At 47.8% G+C, this 21,669-nt stretch overlaps 1 protein-coding gene across 1 annotated transcript in view; it reads left to right on the forward strand.

Moving 5' to 3' along the window:
- LOC138657450 (zinc finger protein 345-like) overlaps window positions 1-21,669 on the forward strand; it is a 57,809-nt gene that overhangs the window by 23,745 nt on the left and 12,395 nt on the right. The gene's annotated exons all lie outside the window — the stretch shown is intronic.

A 21,669-nucleotide genomic window follows, 5' to 3' on the forward strand; every position in this document is an offset into this window, starting at 1 on the left:
TAGAAGCAGGAGAGCTATCTTGCCTCAGAGAAAATCCCCAAAGGATAATTAGCCCCCCACAAATAATGACTGAGTGGAGAGGGAAAAGACATACACAGAATGAAACCAGGATGAGCACAGGAGGCCAGTCTAGCTAAATAGAAAGGACAGGATGGAATACTGTGCGGTCAGTATAAAACACTACAAAAAATCCATGCAGAGTTTACAAAAAATCTGCACACCTGACTAAAGGTGTGGAGGGTAAATCTGCTTCCCAGAGCTTCGAGCAAGACAGAATTAATTCATACTGATAAGCTGGACAAACATAGAAAGCACAGAACGGATAAGTCCACAATCTATGGACAGAAAAGACCAAGCAAAAACTTAGCTTTGCTGAACTGGTCAGGATAACAGGGAAATCCAAAGAGATGTGAATCCAACCAGAAACCAATTACAAGTGGCACTGGCTGAAGGAAAGAGCCAGGCCTAAATAGCCGAGCAGAAGAGACGATCAGTGGAGGCAGCTGCTGACAGCCAACTCCAAGGAGCAGCCATACCACTCGAAACCACAAGAGGGAGCCCAAGAGCAAAACTCACAATAGTGCCACTTACAACCACCGGAGGGAGCCCAAGAGCGGAATTCACAACAGTACCCCCCCCCCTTGAGGAGGGGTCACCGAACCCTCACCAGAGCCCCCACGCCGATCAGGACGAGCCAAGTGAAAAGCACGAACCAAATCGGCGGCATGGACATCGGAGGCAACAACCCAAGAATTATCCTCCTGGCCATAACCCTTCCACTTGACAAGATACTGAAGCCTCCGCTTCGAAAAACGAGAATCCAAAATCTTCTCAACCTCATATTCCAACTCTCCCTCAACCAACACCGGGGCAGGAGGGTCAACCGAGGGAACAACGGGCACCACATATCTCCGCAACAAAGATCTATGGAAAACATTATGAATGGCAAAAGAGGCCGGAAGAGCCAAACGAAAAGACACCGGATTAATAATTTCAGAAATTTTATAAGGACCAATAAACCGAGGTTTAAACTTAGGGGAAGAAACCTTCATAGGAACATGACAAGAAGACAACCAAACCAAATCCCCCACACGAAGCCGGGGAACAACACACCGACGGCGGTTAGCAAAACGTTGAGCCCTTTCCTGAGACAACGTCAAATTGTCCACCACCTGAGTCCAAATCTGCTGCAGCCTGTCCACCACAGAATCAACACCAGGACAATCAGAAGGCTCAACCTGCCCAGAAGAAAAACGAGGATGAAAACCAAAATTACAAAAGAAAGGTGAAACCAAAGTAGCCGAACTAGCCCGATTATTAAGGGCAAACTCGGCCAACGGTAAGAAAGACACCCAATCATCCTGATCAGCAGACACAAAGCATCTCAAATAGGTCTCCAAGGTCTGATTAGTTCGCTCAGTTTGGCCATTAGTCTGAGGATGAAACGCCGAAGAAAAAGACAAATCAATGCCCATCCTAGCACAAAAGGCCCGCCAAAATCTAGAGACAAACTGAGAACCTCTGTCAGACACAATATTCTCCGGAATGCTATGCAAACGAACCACATGCTGAAAAAACAATGGAACCAGATCTGAGGAGGAAGGCAACTTAGGCAAAGGTACCAGATGGACCATTTTAGAGAACCGGTCACAAACAACCCAGGTAACAGACATCTTCTGGGAAACGGGAAGATCCTAAATAAAATCCATGGAAATATGCGTCCAGGGCCTCTCAGAGACCGGCAAAGGCAAAAGCAACCCACTAGCGCAGGAACAGCAAGGCTTGGCCCGGGCTCAAGTCCCACAGGACTGCACAAAAGCACGCACATCGCGCGACAAGGAAGGCCAATAAAAGGACCTAGCAACCAAATCTCTGGTACCAAAAATCCCAGGATGACCAGCCAACACTGAGCAATGAACCTCAGAAATTACCTTACTTGTCCATCTATCAGGAACAAACAGCTTCCCCACTGGACAGCGGTCAGGCCTATCAGCCTGAAATTCCTGAAGCACCCGCCGCAAATCAGGGGAGATAGCAGAAAGAATCACCCCCTCCTTAAGAATGCCAACCGGCTCAAGGACTCCAGGAGAATCAGGCGAAAAACTCCTAGAGAGGGCATCAGCCTTAACATTCTTAGATCCCGGAAGATACGAGACCACAAAATCAAAACGGGAGAAAAACAGGGACCATCGAGCCTGTCTAGGATTCAGCCGCTTGGCCGACTCGAGGTAAATCAGATTCTTATGATCGGTCAGGACCACAACGCGGTGCTTAGCTCCCTCAAGCCAATGTCGCCACTCCTCAAACGCCCACTTCATAGCCAACAACTCCCGATTGCCGACATCATAATTGCGTTCCGCAGGCGAAAACTTTCTGGAAAAAAAAGCACACGGTTTCATCAAAGAACCATCAGACTCCCTCTGAGACAAAACGGCCCCTGCCCCAATCTCAGAAGCGTCAACCTCAACCTGAAAAGGAAGAGAAACATCCGGCTGACGCAACACAAGGGCAGAAGTAAATCGGCGTTTAAGCTCCCGAAAGGCCTAAACAGCCGCAGAAGACCAATTCGTTACATCAGCGCCTTTCTTCGTCAAATCAGTAAGGGGCTTAACCACACTGGAAAAGTTGGCAATGAAACGGCGATAGAAATTAGGAAAGCCCAAAAATTTTTGAAGGCCCTTCACGGATGTGGGTTGGATCCAGTCATGAATAGCTTGGACCTTAATAGGACCCATTTCTATAGACGAGGGAGAAAAAATAAAACCCAAAAAAGAGACCTTCTGAACTCCGAATAGGCACTTAGACCCCTTCACAAACAAAGCATTATCACGAAGGATCTGGAACACCATCCTGACCTGCTTCGCATGAGACTCCCAATCATCGGAAAAAATCAAAATATCATCCAAATATACGACCATGAATTTATCAAGAAAATTGCGGAAAATATCATGCATGAAAGACTGGAACACAGATGGAGCATTAGAGAGCCCAAATGGCATCACAAGGTATTCAAAATGGCCTTCGGGCGTATTAAATGCAGTTTTCCATTCGTCACCCTGTTTAATACGAACAAGATTATATGCCCCTCGGAGGTCAATCTTAGTAAACCAACTAGCCCCCTTAATCTGAGCAAACAAATCAGTAAGCAAAGGCAAGGGGTTTTGGAATTTGACTGTGATCTTATTAAGAAGACGATAATCAATACAGGGTCTCAAGGAGCCATCCTTCTTAGCAACAAAAACGAAACCCGCTCCCAATGGTGAAGAAGAGGGCCGTATATGCCCCTTCTCCAAAGACTCCTTAACATAACTCCGCATGGCGGCATGCTCTGGCACAGACAGATTGAAAAGTCGGCCCTTAGGGAACTTGCAACCAGGAATCAAGTTAATAGCACAATCACAGTCCCTGTGCGGAAGAAGGGAACTGGACTTGGGCTCATCAAATACATCCTGGAAATCCGACAAAAATTCAGGGACCTCAGAAGAGGGGGAAGAGGAAATTGACATCAAAGGAACGTCACTATGTACCCCTTGACAACCCCAACTAGTCACCGACATAGTTTTCCAATCCAGCACCGGATTATGTTCCTGTAACCATGGAAAACCCAGTACAACAACATCATGCAGGTTATGCAACACCAGAAAATGGCAATCTTCCTGATGTGCTGGAGCCATGTACATAGTCATCTGTGTCCAGTACTGAGGTTTATCCTTGGCCAAGGGTGTAGCATCAATCCCCCTCAAAGGAATAGGGCTCTGCAAAGGCTGCAAGGAAAAACCACAGCGCCTGGCGAATTCTAAGTCCATTAAGTTCAGGGCAGCGCCTGAATCCATAAATGCCATGACAGAAAAGGACGACAATGAGCAAATCAGGGTCACAGATAAGAGAAATTTAGGCTGTATAGTACTAATGGTAACAGACCTAGCGACTCTCTTAGTACGCTTAGGGCAATCAGAGATAACATGAGAAGAATCACCACAGTAAAAACAGCCCATTCTGACGTCTGAATTCCTGCCGTTCTGTTCTAGTCAAAATCCTATCACATTGCATAGGTTCAGGACTCTGCTCAGAGTATACTGCCATATGGTGCACAGCTTTGCGCTCGCGCAGACGCCGATCAATCTGAATGGCTAGAGACATAGATTCGCTCAAACCGGCAGGCGTAGGAAAGCCCACCATAACATCTTTAAGGGCTTCAGAAAGACCTTTTCTGAAAATAGCAGCCAGAGCCTCTTCATTCCATTTAGTGAGCACAGACCATTTTCTACATTTCTGGCAGTATAACTTTGCTGCTTCCTGACCTTGACACAATGCCAACAGGGTTTTTTCTGCATGATCCACAGAACTAGGTTCGTCATACAATAATCCGAGCGCTTAAGAAAATGCATCTACATTCAATAATGCCGGATCCCCTGTTTCAAGAGAAAAAGCCCAGTCTTGAGGGTTACCATGCAGCAAGGATATGATGATTTTTACTTGCTGAATGGGATCACCAGAAGAATGGGGTTTCAAAGCAAAAAACAATTTGCAGTTCAATTTGCAGTTATTTTTAAAGTTCAAAAACTTAGATCTGTCCCCAAAAAACAAATCAGGAGTAGGAATTCTAGGCTCTAAAGCCGGAGTCTGGACAACATAGTCCTGGATACTCTGTACTCTTGCAGCAAGTTGATCCACACGAGAAAACAAACCCTGAACATCCATGCCAAAGCATATATCCTGAACCACCCAGATATCAAGAGGAAAAAAAAGACAAACCAGAGCACAGGAAAAAAAATGGTTCAGAACTTTCTCTTCCTTCTTTTTAGATGCATTTAATTCATTTTCGGCCACTTGTACTGTTATGATACGGTGGTCCAGGAGCAACATGAAACGAGCTCTGAAGGACGTGGTAACTGTACTGACCGCAGTCCCTAAGCTCAACACAACACTAGAAGTAGCCGTGGGATGCTCCTAACTCTCCCTAGGCACCTCGTCATAGCCTAAGATCTAACTACCCCTAAAGATAGAAGCAGGAGAGCTATCTTGCCTCAGAGAAAATCCCCAAAGGATAGATTAGCCCCCCACAAATAATGACTGTGAGTGGAGAGGGAAAAGACATACACAGAATGAAACCAGGATGAGCACAGGAGGCCAGTCTAGCTAAATAGAAAGGACAGGATGGAATACTGTGCGGTCAGTATAAAACACTACAAAAAATCCATGCAGAGTTTACAAAAAATCTCCACACCTGACTAAAGGTGTGGAGGGTAAATCTGCTTCCCAGAGCTTCGAGCAAGACAGAATTAATTCATACTGATAAGCTGGACAAACATAGAAAGCACAGAACAGATAAGTCCACAATCTATGGACAGAAAAGAGCAAGCAAAAACTTAGCTTTGCTGAACTGGTCAGGATAACAGGGAAATCCAAAGAGATGTGCCACTTACAACCACCGGAGGGAGCCCAAGAGTGGAATTCACAACACATTCCACCCCGCAGAGCAATGTGGCATGCACCTGTAGACACATCATCATTAGGAGATAAATGGTCAGCAGGTAAAACATACAGATTTATCATCATCACCATTATGAGATAAAGCATTATCGGGTATATCACTCTCTGGTAACGCGTGCAATTTTACATCATTATCATTAGCGTCACCCTTAGTATCAGATTGGGGAGGGATGTCAGGGACATAATATGCAAACATACTCCCCAAATCAGTCCCCAACAAAACGTCAGTGGGCAAATTTTTGGAAAACCCCACTTCCTTCACCCCGCTCCCGGCACCCCAATCTATAAACACCCGGGCCATTGGTAAGGGACAGTGGATGCCCCAAATCCCGGTGGCAGTCAGGCTTTTCTGGAATAATCTCTTTAGGGGCCGCCAGTTCGGGTCGGATGAGGGTTCGTTCAGCCCCAGTGTCCTTGAGGCCTGTAGCGACATGGCCCCCCACGGTGACTTGCTGCACGTTGTCACAGACCCTCCCAACTGCCCCATCCACCAAAAGAACTGCATTAAGCCCTGAGGCCTTGGCTGGGGGGTTCTTCTACTTCTCCGGACAGTTGGTACTGATATGACCAGTCCTATTGCAGGCAAAACACTTGCGAAGCTCAGCGGTAGGTCTGATGCTGGCAACAGGGCCTCCGGTGAGTCAGCTGACAGGCACTGGGGTTGGTGGCTGGCTTACTCCCTCTCTAGCTGGTGGTCACTGGCTTCCTCACTTCCTGTTTATAGTTGGCCTCATAGGCATCAGCAATCTGCGCTGCTTTATCCGCGTCCTTTGGCTCTCGGTCCATCACGAACTGTCGCACCTCAGCTGGGCAAAGATGTAGGAACTGGTCTTTGATCATCAGGTCTCGCAGCTGCTTAGAGGTGGTCGCTGATGGTCCTTTGGTCCACTGGTCAAAGTGGATCCTGAGTCCAAGCACCGCATCGCTGTAACTGTCGTGTTGGCCACATTGGAGGTTCCGGAACGTTTTACGGTAAACGTCAGGAGTGAGCTGGTACTTTTTTATCAGGGCCTACTTGATTGCCTCATAGTCTCTATCTTGTTCTGCCGGGAGAGAAGCAAACACCGCTAGAGCTTTGTCTTTAAGCCCTTGGGTCAAATATCGGGCCCTTTGGTCCACATGCAGCTGGTACTGTCTGCAGGCTTTCTCAAATGCCCGCAGAAAAGTGTCCAAGTCCCTGTCCTTTTCCTTCACAGGAAAGTGCTCTGGCCGGGGTTTAGGAGTTGTTGCATTATTGGACTCAGCGCTCCGTGTGGTAGATGATACTGCTGTGAGTTGGGCCAGCCGCAGTTCATGGTCTCTCTGAGCTTGAGCCTCCTGGTGGGCTTGGGCCTCTCGCTGATATTGCTGGATCAGCTGCAAGTGTCTCTCCTGATCGTCTGCAGGGCAGTGTTGTAGAGCCATTTGCAGATATTGGTCCACACTACCCTGGTTGCGAGTATGACCGGCATTCAGCGGTTGGGCCTCTGCAGCAGCACCACCTGCACTGGTGCTGGCTTCTGCGTCCGCTGGACTCTGAGCGTTTTCCAGTTGTACCAGATCCGCGACCAGATGGCTCTTGTTTTTGCCCGTGGGGTCAATCTGCTTTGACATGCACAGGACAATAAGTGTCCTTGGTTAGATGCTTGTAAAAAGCTTCTCCCAGCTTAACCATTGTTGCCAAATAAAAGATGGAATAGGAAAACGAAGAGAAAGGGATGGGGGTAATCGCTTATACATATGGTAACATCTCAGGACTAGTAATCACTTAGCTCGTTCTCCAAAACTTTTTGCGCAGGGTCCTTGCAAGGACTGTGCAAGTTATTAGTGAGAGGAATGATTGCTCAAACCAAATCACTAATGCTCTATTATCCCACTGTTGCCACTAACATGTCATGAATGGGGGGGTGTTTGGCAGCAAACTGTTCATTAGGGGATTTATTTATATCCCAATTCTCAGTTCTGGTTTGGAACTTGCAGCTCTCTGGCACCCCCCTTACCCTCAGGTCAGTCAGGGAACTGCACCTAGGATAAGTAGTCACCAGAAAGGAAGCCTGGTTGTGTTCTGAGCTTCTTGGGCAAAGCTGGCAGTGACGGAAAGGGTTTTATAAGTGGATTTCCCGCCTGGGATTGGGAATAGGTGTAACGCCCTCACTGCAGTGAGCCCAATAGCCAGTACATGACCAGACAGCCTTTCTGGCGACTAATTATCCTAGGTGCAGTTCCCTGATTGACCTGAGGGTAAGGGGGCGCCAGAGAGCTGCAAGTTCCAAACCCGAACAGGGAAGTGGGATATAAATAAATCCCCTGACGAACCGAGTGCAGCCAAACACACCCGGTTCATGACAGTAGTCATACTGAAAAAGTTCATCTTTTTCACAAAAATGTTGCTTTAGCCCCAAATTTCTCACTTTTGCAAGACGTAACACCGAAAAGTGGACCCAACAGTTTGATACCTACTTTCTTACTAGCACAGCGATACCACACAAGTAGTCAAAAAATTTCTGTTTGAACAAATGGCAAGGCTCGCAGCGGTAGGAGCAATATTTTAAATTTTTTAGCACAAATTTGGCAAAAAGAGATGGCGGGGCACCATGTCCCATTTGCAGAGCCCCTAAGATGTTTAAACAGCAGGAAAAACTGACCTCATTTTGTACACCACACCAAGGATTTTATCCAGGGGTATAATGAGGATTTTAAACCCAAAGGTACTACACATTTGATAACATTAGGTCATCATTTTGAATATGTCATCATAAGTGATGAGACAAGTGCTTGCTGCTCGAATTTGCATCAGGTGCTTGGGTATGCACAGAGTATCGTGGGTATTCGAGTGACATTCTCGCATCTCCGCACCGTATGCGGCTGTTAGATAGCCCACCTGATAGGGCAGAACATCATGGCTACCATCGATTTACAGGAGGCTTATTATCATGTCCTCATTTATCCAACCTACCTAAATTTTGAAGATTTGCAGTTACCCAAGGAAGACAAATGCTGCACCTCCAGTTTAACGTTCTGCCGTTTGGAATATCGTCATCACCTCAAATCTTTACAAGGATCATGGTAGGGGTCATTGCTTTTATCAGGAAAGAAAACATCTGTATAATCCCTTAGAGAACATCTACAGCAATCCAGATTTTGACATCCCTAGGATGGCTGATGAACCATTAGAAGTCAGCCTTTGTCCCTTCAACTACAAAAACCTTCTTACGTATTGTACTGAACTCCGGGAGACAAACATCCTTCTTGCCAAAAGAGAAATATATCCAATGTAAAATAACCTTCCTGTGAAGCCAGAAATCAATATCCAAAAGATTTGCGATGTCAGACCTGGGCTCCATGGCGTCATGCATTTAGACTGTAACCTGGGCATAAGCGCATACCAGAACTTTACAGACCTACATCCTTTCAAATTGGGACGGATCCCCAGAATCTCTGAACAGGAAGATTCTGGCGCCCGATCGGGTAAAGTCCTCTCTGACCTGGTCTCTCAATCAAGGGAACCTAAAGAGAAGAGTCCCCTGGATTCAGAACCCCCTATCAACAATAGCAGTGGATGCCAGCAGAAGAGGCTGGGGGGAGTTATGATCTCCTATACTTCCTTCCAGGGGCTCTGGACAAGGGAGATCAGCCATCTATCCTCCAATCTCAGAGACCTGAAGGTAGTACAGGAGGTACTCCGATCAGCAACATCCATAATTCAAGGTACCCATGTAAGGGTTTACTCAGGCACCATGATGACTTTTGCTCACATCTGTCATCAAGTAAGCATGAAGATCTAAAAACAGTCTCAACAAGAGTCTTTTCTTGGGCAGAAGACCATATCTCTCTATCTGCTCTTCACAATCTGCTCTGCCAACATCCAGGTCAATATTCTGCGCAGAAGAGATGTGCATCCAAGCAAATGGAGCTTAAATATAGAGATTTTCCAAATGCTAACCATAAGATGGGGACATCCGGAAGAAGACCTGTTTTCAAGTCATCAGAAGGCAAAAGGGATCAGTACTCCTTGAATTCAAACAATGCCTGCAGGGAGGTGGACGCATTTGCTGATCCCTGAAGATTCAGCCTGGCTTATGAATTTCTGCCGATTCCGGTCCTGCCAAGGATGCTCCAAGATTAGAACCTAGAAGGTGAAAATAATTTTAGTGGCACCCCTCTGGCCGAAGAGAAGCTTGTTCGGTACTCTGAACAACTTGAATTTAGAAGAAACCTTCTTCACCAGGGTCACCAGTTGGAGCAGCATATGGGGCATGTTATGCTATGGAGCATCTTATGGGGCCATATTATGCTGTGGAGCATCTTATGGGGCCATCAACCTTTATGGAGCAGCATATGGTGCATATTATACTATGGAGCATCTTATGGGGGCTGTTATGGTCTGGTGATTAAGGAGCGACATGCGACTAGCTCTGAGCAGGTGGTAACTATACTGACCGCAGTCCCTAAGCTCGACACAACACTAGAAGTAGCCGTGGAATGCTCCTAACTCTGCCTAGGCATCTCGTCACAGCCTAAGAGCTAACTACCCCTAAAGATAGAAGCAGGAAAACTATCTTGCCTCAGAGAAAATCCCCAAAGGATAGATTAGCCCCCCACAAGTAATGACTGTGAGAGGAGAAGGAAATGACATACGTAGTATGAAACAAGATTAAGCACAGGAGGCCACTTCTAGCTAGATAGAAATAGTACAGGACAGAACGCTGTGCGGTCAGTAATAAAAACTAGAAAAAGTCCACCGCAGAGAAATGCAAAAATATCCACACCTGACTAAAGGTGTGGAGGGCAAACTCTGCTGCCCAGAGCTTCCAGCCTAGCTGAATAGATCCATACTGATAAGCTGGACAAATGAACAAAACATAGAAAGTGCTGAACAACAAAGTCCACAACAAGTGAACTGCAAAAGGACAAGCAAGGACTCAGCTTTTGCTGAACTGGTCAGAGTGTCAGGAAAATCCTAAGAGCAATGATTCCAGGCAGGAACAATTGACAACTGGCATTGAATGAGGGATAAGGCCAGACTAATATAGCCGAGCCAGAAAGACGATCAGTGAAAACAGCTGCTGAAGCTAAATCCAAGAAGCAGCCATACCACTCAAAACCACAGGAGGGAGCCCAAGAGCAGAACTCACAAAAATGCTACTTACAACCACCAGAGGGAGCCCAAGAGCGGAATTCACAACAGGGGGCTATCAACCTTTTTGAGCAGCACATGGGGCATATTATGCTATGGAGCATCTTATGGGGCCATATTATGCTGTGGAGCATCTTATGGGGCCATCAACCTTTATGGAGTAGCATACGGGGCATATTATGCTATGGAGCATCTTATGGGGGCCATCAACCTTTATGGAGCAGCATATGGGGCATATTATGCTATGGAGCATCTTATGGGGCCATCAACCTTTATGGAGTAGCATACGGGGCATACTATGCTATGGAGCATCTTATGGGGCCATCAACCTTCATGGAGCAGCATATGGTACATATTATGCTATGGAGCATCTTATGGGGCCATCAACCTTTTTGGAGCAGCATATGGGGCATATTATGCTATGGAGCATCTTATGGGGCCATCAAGCTTTATAGAGCATCATACTGGGCATATTATGCTATGGAGCATCTTATGGGGCCATCAACATTTATGGAGCAGCATATGGGGCATATTCTGCTATGGAGCATCTTATGGGGCCATCAACCTTTATGGAGCAGCATATGGGCATATTATGCTATGGAGCATCTTATGGGGCCATCATGAACTGTATGGAGCATTATACGGGGCTCCTGATTCAATATAGATATTCAAAAACACTTAAACTACTGATGTCTCAATTAATTTTACTTTTATTGGTATCTATTTTTATTTGTGAAATTTACCAGTAGCTGCTGCATTTCCCATTCTATGCTTATACTCAAGTCAATAAGTTATCCCATTATTTTTGTGGCAAAATTAGGGGTCTTGGCTTATACTCTGGTCGGCTTATACTTGAGTATATACGATACCTATCTGGTATTGCCGCGGGGTCTCTTTGGGCCGGAGGCTGGGACATGAATCCTCTGTCAGAAATGGCGCATGCGTATAGCGTGGGGCATCACGGTGGCGCAGTGGTTAGCACAGCAGCCTTGCAGCGCTGGAGTCCTGGGTTCAAACCCCACCAAGGACAACATCTGCAAAGAGTTTGTATGTTCTCTCCGTGTTTGCGTGGGTTTCCTCTGGGCACTCCGGTTTCCTCCCACATTCCAAAGACATACTGATAGAGAATTTAGATTGTGAGCCCCATCGGGGACAGCGATGATAATGTGTGCAAACTGTAAAGCGCTGCGGAATATGTTAGCGCTATATAAAAATAAAGATTATTATTATTATTATAGCGCACTTCAGGGGCCATTTTGTAAGTTGCGCATCTGGGGATGAGGATTGTGGCCCAGGAGGGTTGTGGCGCCATAATCGGCGCCTGCGCAGTCTGCGCTTTCCAGTGCCATTTTTATACTGAATTTGTATATAAAATACGTCAGCAGAGCAATCCAGCCACTTTTAACTGAATATATATAGAAAATACATCAGTGCAGCAAGCCAGTGACTTATTACTGCACATGACAGAATGGGGGGCAGGATGGGAGCAGCACATGACCGGATGGGGGCACAGGATAGGAGCAGCACATGACAGAATGGGGGTGCAGGATGGGAGCAGCACATGGCAGGATGGGGGCGCAGGATGGGAGCAGGACATGACAGAATGGGGCGCAGGATGGGAGCAGCACATGACAGAATGGGGGCGCAGGATGGGAGCAGCACATGACAGGATGGGGGTGCAGGATGGGAGCAGCACATGACAGAATGAAGGCGCAGGATGGGAGCAGCACATTACAGAATGAGGGTGCAGGATGGGAGCAGCGCATGACAGAATGGGGCACAGGATGGGAGTAGCACATGACAGGATGGGGTGCAGGATGGGAGCAGAACATGACAGAATGGGGGTGCAGGATGGGAGCAGCACATGACAGAATGAGGGTGCAGGATGGGAGCAGCACATGACAGGATGGGGCGCAGGATGGGAGCAGGACATGACAGGATGGGGGCGCAGGATGGGAGCAGCACATGACAGAATGAAGGCGCAGGATGGGAGCAGCACATGACAGAATGAGGGCGCAGGATGGGAGCAGCACATGACAGAATGGGGCACAGGATGGGAACAGCACATGACAGGATGGGGGTGCAGGATGGGAGCAGCACATGACAGAATGGGGGTGCAGGATGGGAGCAGCACATGACAGAATGAGGGTGCAGGATGGGAGCAGCACATCACAGGATGGGAGCAGGACATGACAGGATGGGGGCGCAGGATGGGAGCAGCACATGACAGAATGAAGGCGCAGGATGGGAGCAGCACATGACAGAATGAGGGCGCAGGATGGGAGCAGCACATGACAGGATGGGAGCAGCACATGACAGAATGGGGCGCAGGATGGGAGCAGCACATGACAGGATGGGGGTGCAGGATGGGAGCAGCACATGACAGAATGAAGGCGGAGGATGGGAGCAGCACATGACAGAATGAGGGCACAGGATGGGAGCAGCACATGACAGAATGGGGCACAGGATGGGAGCAGCACATGACAGGATGGGGGTGCAGGATGGGAGCAGCACATGACAGAATGGGGGTGCAGGATGGGAGCAGCACATGACAGAATGAGGGTGCAGGATGGGAGCAGCACATGACAGGATGGGAGCAGGACATGACAGGATGGGGGCGCAGGATGGGAGCAGCACATGACAGAATGAAGGCGCAGGATGGGAGCAGCACATGACAGAATGAGGGCGCAGGATGGGAGCAGCACATGACAGAATGGGGCACAGGATGGGAGCAGCACATGACAGGATGGGGGTGCAGGATGGGAGCAGCACATGACAGAATGGGGGTGCAGGATGGGAGCAGGACATGACAGGATGGGGCACAGGATGGGGGCGCAGAATGGGAGCAGCACATGACAGAATGAAGGCGCAGGATGGGAGCAGCACATGACAGAATGAGGGCGCAGGATGGGAGCAGCACATGACAGGATGGGGGCGCAGGATGGGAGCAGCACATGACAGAATGGGGCACAGGGTGGGAGCAGCACATGACAGGATGGGGGCGCAGGATGGGAACACGACATGAAAGAATGGGGGTGCAGGATGGGAGCAGCACATGACAGGATGGGGGTGCAGGATGGGAGCAGCACATGACAGGATGGAGCACAGGATGGGAGCAGCACATGACAGAATGGGGGCGCAGGATGGGGGAACAGGATGGGAGCAGCACATGACAGGATGGGGCGCAGGATGGGAGCAGCACATGAAAGAATGAGGGCACAGCATGGGAGCAGGACATGACAGAATGGGGTGCAGGATGGGAGCACAGGATGGGAGCAGCACGTGACAGAATGGGGGCGCAGGATGGGGGTACAGGATGGGAGCAGCACATGACAGAATGGGGCGCAGGATGGGAGCAGCACATGACAGGATGGGGGCGCAGGATGGGAACAGGACTGTTATGACCTGGTGGTCAGGACAATAATGGACCTGGTGGTTAAGAGCACACGGAATGACCTGATAGTTACTGATAATAAGGACGAGCTCTGGGACGTGGGAACTCTGCTGACCGCAATCCCTAAACCTATCAAACACACTACAAATAGCCGTGGATTGCGCCTAACGCTCCCTATGCAACTCGGCACAGCCTAAGAAACTAACTAGCCCTGAAGATAGAAAAATAAAGCCTGCCTTGCCTCAGAGAAATTCCCCAAAGGAAAAGGCAGCCCCCCACATATAATGACTGTGAGTAAAGATGAAAATACAAACACAGAGATTAAATAGATTTAGCAAAGTGAGGCCCGACTTACTGAACAGACCGAGGATAGGAAAGGTTACTTTGCGGTCAGCACAAAAACCTACAAAAAGACCACGCAGAGGGCGCAAAAAGACCCTCCGCACCGACTCACGGTGCGGAGGCGCTCCCTCTGCGTCCCAGAGCTTCCAGCAAGCAAGACAACAAATTAAATAGCAAGCTGGACAGAAAAATAACAAACCAAAAAAATACAAGCTGGAACTTAGCTTCTGACGGGAAGACAGGTCACAAGAACGATACAGGAGTGAACTAGACCAATACTGGAACATTGACAGGTGGCATGGAGCAAAGATCTAAGTGGAGTTAAATAGAGCAGCAGCTAACGAATTAACCTCGTCACCTGTGAAACTCAGAAACACCCACCAGAGGAAGTCCATGGACAGAACCAGCTGAAATACCATTCATGACCACAGGAGGGAGCCCGACAACAGAATTCACAACAGTACCCCCCCCCCTTGAGGAGGGGTCACCGAACCCTCACCAGAGCCCCCAGGCCGACCAGGATGAGCCAAATGAAAAGGCACGAACCAGATCGGCAGCATGAACATCAGAGGCAAAATCCCAGGAATTATCTTCCTGACCATAACCCTTCCACTTGACCAAGTACTGGAGTTTCCGTCTCGAAACACGAGAATCCAAAATCTTCTCCACCACATACTCCAACTCCCCCTCAACTAACACCGGGGCAGGAGGATCAACGGATGGAACCACAGGCGCCACGTATCTCCGCAATAACGACCTATGGAACACATTATGGATGGCAAAAGAAGCAGGAAGGGCCAAACGAATTGACACAGGATTGATAACCTCAGAAATCTTATACGGACCAATGAAACGAGGCTTAAACTTAGGAGAGGAAACCTTCATAGGAACATAACGAGACGACAACCAAACCAAATCCCCAACACGAAGTCGGGGACCCACACAGCGCCGGCGGTTAGCGAAACGTTGAGTCTTCTCCTGGGACAATGTCAAATTGTCCACCACATGAGTCCAAATCTGCTGCAACCTATCCACCACAGTATCTACACCAGGACAGTCTGAAGACTCAACCTGCCCTGAAGAGAAGCGAGGATGGAAACCAGAATTGCAGAAAAACGGCGAAACCAAAGTAGCCGAGCTGGCCCGATTATTAAGGGCGAACTCAGCCAAAGGCAAAAAGGACACCCAATCATCCTGATCAGCAGAAACAAAGCATCTCAGATATGTTTCCAAAGTTTGATTAGTTCGTTCGGTTTGGCCATTTGTCTGAGGATGGAAAGCCGAGGAAAAAGACAAATCAATGCCCATCCTAGCACAAAAGGATCGCCAAAACCTTGAAACAAACTGGGAACCTCTGTCAGAAACGATGTTCTCCGGGATACCATGTAAACTAACCACATGCTGGAAAAATAATGGCACCAAATCAGAGGAGGAAGGCAATTTAGCCAAAGGTACCAAATGGACCATCTTAGAAAAGCGATCACAAACCACCCAAATGACCGACATCTTTTGAGAGACGGGGAGATCTGAAATAAAATCCATAGAAATATGCATCCAGGGCCTCTTCGGGACTGGCAAGGGCAAAAGCAACCCACTGGCACGAGAACAGCAGGGCTTAGCCCAAGCACAAGTCCCACAGGACTGCACAAAAGAACGCACATCCCGCGACAAAGACGGCCACCAGAAGGATCTAGCCACCAATTCTCTGGTACCAAAGATTCCAGGATGCCCAGCCAACACTGAACAATGAATCTCAGAGATAACTCTACTACTCCATCTATCAGGGACAAAAAGTTTCTCCGCTGGGCAACGGTCAGGTCTATCAGCCTGAAATTTTTGCAGCACCCGACGCAAATCAGGGGAGATGGCAGACAAAATTACCCCCTCTGTGAGAATACTCGCCGGCTCAGGAACACCCGGATTGTCAGGCACAAAACTCCTTGACAGGGAATCAGCCTTCACATTCTTAGAGCCCGGAAGGTACGAAAACACAAAATCAAAACGGAAGAAAAATAACGACCATCGAGCCTGTCTCGGATTCAACCGTTTGGCAGACTCAAGATAAGTCAAATTCTTGTGATCTGTCAAGACCACCACGCGATGCTTGGCTCCTTCCAGCCAATGACGCCACTCCTCGAATGCCCACTTCATGGCCAACAATTCACGATTACCAACATCATAGTTACGCTCAGCAGGCGAAAACTTTCTAGAAAAGAAAACACATGGCTTCATCACTGAGCCATCAGAACTTCTCTCCGACAAAACAGCCCCTGCTCCAATCTCAGAAGCATCAACCTCAACCTGAAACGGAAGCGAAACATCTGGCTGGCACAACACAGGGGCAGAAGAAAAACGACGCTTCAACTCCTGAAAAGCCTCTACAGCTGCAGAAGACCAATTGACCACATCAGCACCCTTCTTGGTCAAATCAGTCAACGGTTTAGCAACACTAGAAAAATTAGCGATGAAGCGCCGATAAAAATTAGCAAAGCCCAGGAACTTTTGCAGGCTCTTCACAGATGTCGGCTGAGTCCAATCGTAAATGGCCTGAACTTTAACAGGGTCCATCTCGATAGTAGAAGGGGAAAAAATGAACCCCAAAAATGAAACCTTCTGAACTCCAAAGAGACACTTTGACCCCTTCACAAACAATGAATTCGCACGAAGGACCTGGAACACCATTCTGACCTGCTTCACATGAGACTCCCAATCATCCGAAAAGACCAAAATATCCAATTACACAATCAGGAATTTATCCAGGTACTCTCGGAAGATGTCATGCATAAAGGACTGAAATACTGATGGAGCATTGGAAAGCCCGAATGGCATAACCAGGTACTCAAAATGGCCCTCGGGCGTATTAAATGCTGTTTTCCATTCATCGCCTTGTTTAATACGCACAAGATTATACGCCCCTCGAAGATCTATCTTGGTGAACCAACTAGCCCCTTTAATACGAGCAAACAAATCAGACAGCAACGGCAAAGGATACTGAAATTTGACTGTAATTTTATTAAGAAGGCGGTAATCAATACAAGGTCTCAAAGAACCATCCTTCTTGGCCACAAAAAAGAACCCTGCTCCTAACGGTGATGACGACGGGCGAATATGGCCTTTCTCCAAGGATTCCTTTATATAACTCCGCATAGCGGTGTGTTCTGGCACAGATAAATTGAACAATCGGCCCTTAGGAAACTTACTACCAGGAATCAAATTAATTGCACAATCGCAATCCCTATGAGGAGGTAGGGCACTGGCTTTGGGCTCATCAAATACATCCCGATAATCCGACAAAAACTCTGGAACTTCAGAAGGAGTGGAAGACAAAATAGACAAAAATGGAACATCACCATGTACCCCCTGGCAACCCCAGCTGGACACAGACATAGATTTCCAGTCCAATACTGGATTATGAACCTGTAGCCATGGCAACCCCAAAACGACCACATCATGCAGATTATGCAACACCAGAAAGCGGATATCCTCCTGATGTGCAGGAACCATGCACATGGTCAATTGGGTCCAATACTGAGGCTTATTCTTGGCCAAAGGCGTAGCATCAATTCCTCTCAATGGAATAGGATACTGCAAGGGCTCCAAGAAAAAACCACAGCGCCTAACATACTCCAAGTCCATCAAATTCAGGGCAGCGCCTGAATCCACAAATGCCATAACAGAATAGGATGACAAAGAGCAAATCAGAGTAACAGACAATAGAAATTTAGACTGTACCGCACCAATGGTGGCAGACCTAGCGAACGGCTTAGTGCGCTTAGGACAATCGGAGATAGCATGAGTGGAATCACCACAGTAAAAACAAAGCCCATTCTGACGTCTGTGTTCTTGCCGTTCAGCTCTGGTCAAAGTCCTATCACATTACATAGGCTCAGGCCCATGCTCAGATAGTACCGCCAAATGGTGCACAGCTTTACGCTCACGCAAGCGTCGATCGATCTGAATGGCCAAAGACATAGACTCATTCAGACCAGCAGGCATGGGAAACCCCACCATGACATCCTTAAGGGCTTCAGAGAGACCCTTTCTGAAGATCGCTGCCAGGGCACAATCATTCCACTGAGTGAGCACAGACCACTTTCTAAACTTCTGACAATATATCTCCGCTTCATCCTGACCCTGACACAGAGCCAGCAAGATTTTCTCTGCCTGATCCACTGAATTAGGTTCGTCATAAAGCACTCCAAGCGCCAGGAAAAACGCATCAACATCACGCAATGCCGGATCTCCTGGCGCAAGGGAAAATGCCCAGTCTTGAGGGTCACCACGTAACAAAGAAATAATGATCTTTACTTGTTGAACAGGGTCACCTGAGGAGCGAGGTTTCAAGGCAAGAAACAATTTACAATTATTTTTGAAATTCAAGAACTTAGATCTACCACCAAAAAACAAATCAGGAATTGGAATCCTAGGCTCTGACATCGGATTCTTAACCACAAAATCTTGAATGTTTTGTATCCTTGTAGTGAGATTATCCATCCAAGAGGACAGACCTTGAATGTCCATGTTTACACCAGTGTCCTGAAGCACCCAGAGGTAAAGGGGAAAATAGAGACAAAACACACTGCAAAGAAAAAAAAATGGTCTCAGAACTTCTCTTATCCCTCTATTGAGATGCATTAGTACTTTGGGCCACCTGTACTGTTATGACCTGGTGGTCAGGACAATAATGGACCTGGTGGTTAAGAGCACACGGAATGACCTGATAGTTACTGATAATAAGGACGAGCTCTGGGACGTGGGAACTCTGCTGACCGCAATCCCTAAACCTATCAAACACACTAGAAATAGCCGTGGATTGCGCCTAACGCTCCCTATGCAACTCGGCACAGCCTAAGAAACTAACTAGCCCTGAAGATAGAAAAATATAGCCTGCCTTGCCTCAGAGAAATTCCCCAAAGGAAAAGGCAGCCCCCCACATATAATGATGGTGAGTAAAGATGAAAATACAAACACAGAGATGAAATAGATTTAGCAAAGTGAGGCCCGACTTACTGAACAGACCGAGGATAGGAAAGGTTACTTTGCGGTCAGCACAAAAACCTACAAAAAGACCACGCAGAGGGCGCAAAAAGACCCTCCGCACCGACTCACGGTGCGGAGGCGCTCCCTCTGCGTCCCAGAGCTTCCAGCAAGCAAGACAACAATAAAAATAGCAAGCTGGACAGAAAAATAGCAAACCAGAGAAATACAAGCTGGAACTTAGCTTCTGATGGGAAGACAGGTCACAGGAACGATACAGGAGTGAACTAGACCAATACTGGAACATTGACAGGTGGCATGGAGCAAAGATCTAAGTGGAGTTAAATAGAGCAGCAGCTAACGAATTAACCTCGTCACCTGTGAAACTCAAACACCCACCAGAGGAAGTCCATGGACAGAACCAGCTGAAGTACCATTCATGACCACAGGAGGGAGCCCGACAACAGAATTCACAACACAGGACATGACAGAATGGGGGTGCAGGATGGGAGCAGCACATGACAGGATGGAGCACAGGATGGGAGCAGCACGTGACAGAATGGGGGCGCAAGATGGGGGTACAGGATGGGAGCAGCACATGACAGGATGGGGCGCAGGATGGGAGCAGCACATGACAGAATGAGGGTGCAGGATGGGAGCAGAACATGACAGAATGAAGGTGCAGGATGGGAGCAGCACATTACAGAATGGGGGCCCAGAATGGGAGCAGCACATGACAGAATGGGGGCGTAGGATGGGAGCAGCACATGACAGAATGGGGGCGCAGGATGGGAGCAGCACATGACAATGGGGGCACAGGATGGGAGCAGCACATTACAGAATGAGGGCGCAGGATGGGAGCAGCACATGACAGAATGGGGGCGCAGGATGGGAGCAGCACATGACAGAATGGGGGCGCAGGATGGGAGCAGCACATGACAAGATGGGGCGCAGGGTGGGAGCAGCACATGACAGAATGGGGGCGCAGGATGGGAGCAGCACATTACAGAATGAGGGTGCAGGATGGGAGCAGCACATGACAGAATGGGGGTGCAGGATGGGAGCAGCACATGACAGAATGGGGGCGCAGGATGGGAGCAGCACATGACAGAATGGGGGCGCAGGATGCGAGCAGCACATGACAGGATTGGGGCATAGGATGGGAACAGCACATGAAAGGATGAGGGCACAGGAAGAGAGCACCACATTACAAGATAGAGGCACACAAAACAGGATGAGGGCGCAGTATAGGGGCAGCATATGACAGGATGGGGCGCAGGATGGAAGCAGCACATACCAGGATGGAGACTATATACCAATATAAATGCTCGCCACCCGGGCGTAGAACGGGTTCAATAGCTAGTATATATACATGTGAGATAGATGCATTATACCTATGATTTTAACTTGATAAATAATAAAGTTTATTTTTTAAAGGGGTTTTCTTTTTGTTTGGTATACCTCCCAGCATCTTCCCTGCTGCGGTCCCAATGACCAAGGCATCTTAATCTTTTCCCTGTGTGTCTCTCACCAAGGTTGCATGATTGGTTTTATTGCATCACTCTAGCGATGGATGTCATGCACTCCGCCATGATGTCATACACTAGTGACTTCAAGATTGGCCAGTGTGGATGGTGATTCTCTTGTCCCGATGATATACTCAGACGGCTTCTTCAACTCAGCCCTGCTCCAGTTGATGACAGGTCTCTCCAATGTTTGTTGTATCTGTGGTGTCAGTAATAAATGATAAGATGGATATCCCTCTGAAAGCTGTACACTGGACAGCGAACATAGAGAATCATGGTTCATGCAGGTAGAAATATTTGGACTGAGGCCTCGCAGAAGTCGTTTTCATTCCTCGTGAAAATGTAAAGAAAATTACCCTTCAAGAATGGCCTCACCCAGAGAGGAAATTATTGGTTTCCAGGGACATGAAGGGAAATCTTCCATTTGATTAACCAAAGGAAATATAGGATGAAAAACTTTCGTAACCTAATGCCTAAGCTATCTGTTGGATTGCTTGTGGATGTCTGTGGAGCAAGTGCGCATGGCGGCTCGTACGGCAGTCCTGGCCAAATCAACAAGATTCGGATAGTATGAAATAACACTGGTAAGGTGACACTATTTCTGTAACCAAGCTCTGCGCTATTCCGTTTGAAGGAAAGGTAGTCTTCATTTGTGTCCTTCATCAAAATCTTGGAAAAGCAGCGGACAAGAAGAAGAGCTCCCATAAAGAATCCTCCAGATATAATCCATGAATACAGGAGAAATAGAAAATGGGACATTGGAGATGCAATAAAGGGGGTGGAGGTCATGATTTCATCCTCCAATGCCAACCATACGGTAA

This window comes from Ranitomeya imitator, chromosome 1 (genome assembly GCF_032444005.1).
Source record: "Ranitomeya imitator isolate aRanImi1 chromosome 1, aRanImi1.pri, whole genome shotgun sequence".
Taxonomy (NCBI): domain Eukaryota; kingdom Metazoa; phylum Chordata; class Amphibia; order Anura; family Dendrobatidae; genus Ranitomeya; species Ranitomeya imitator.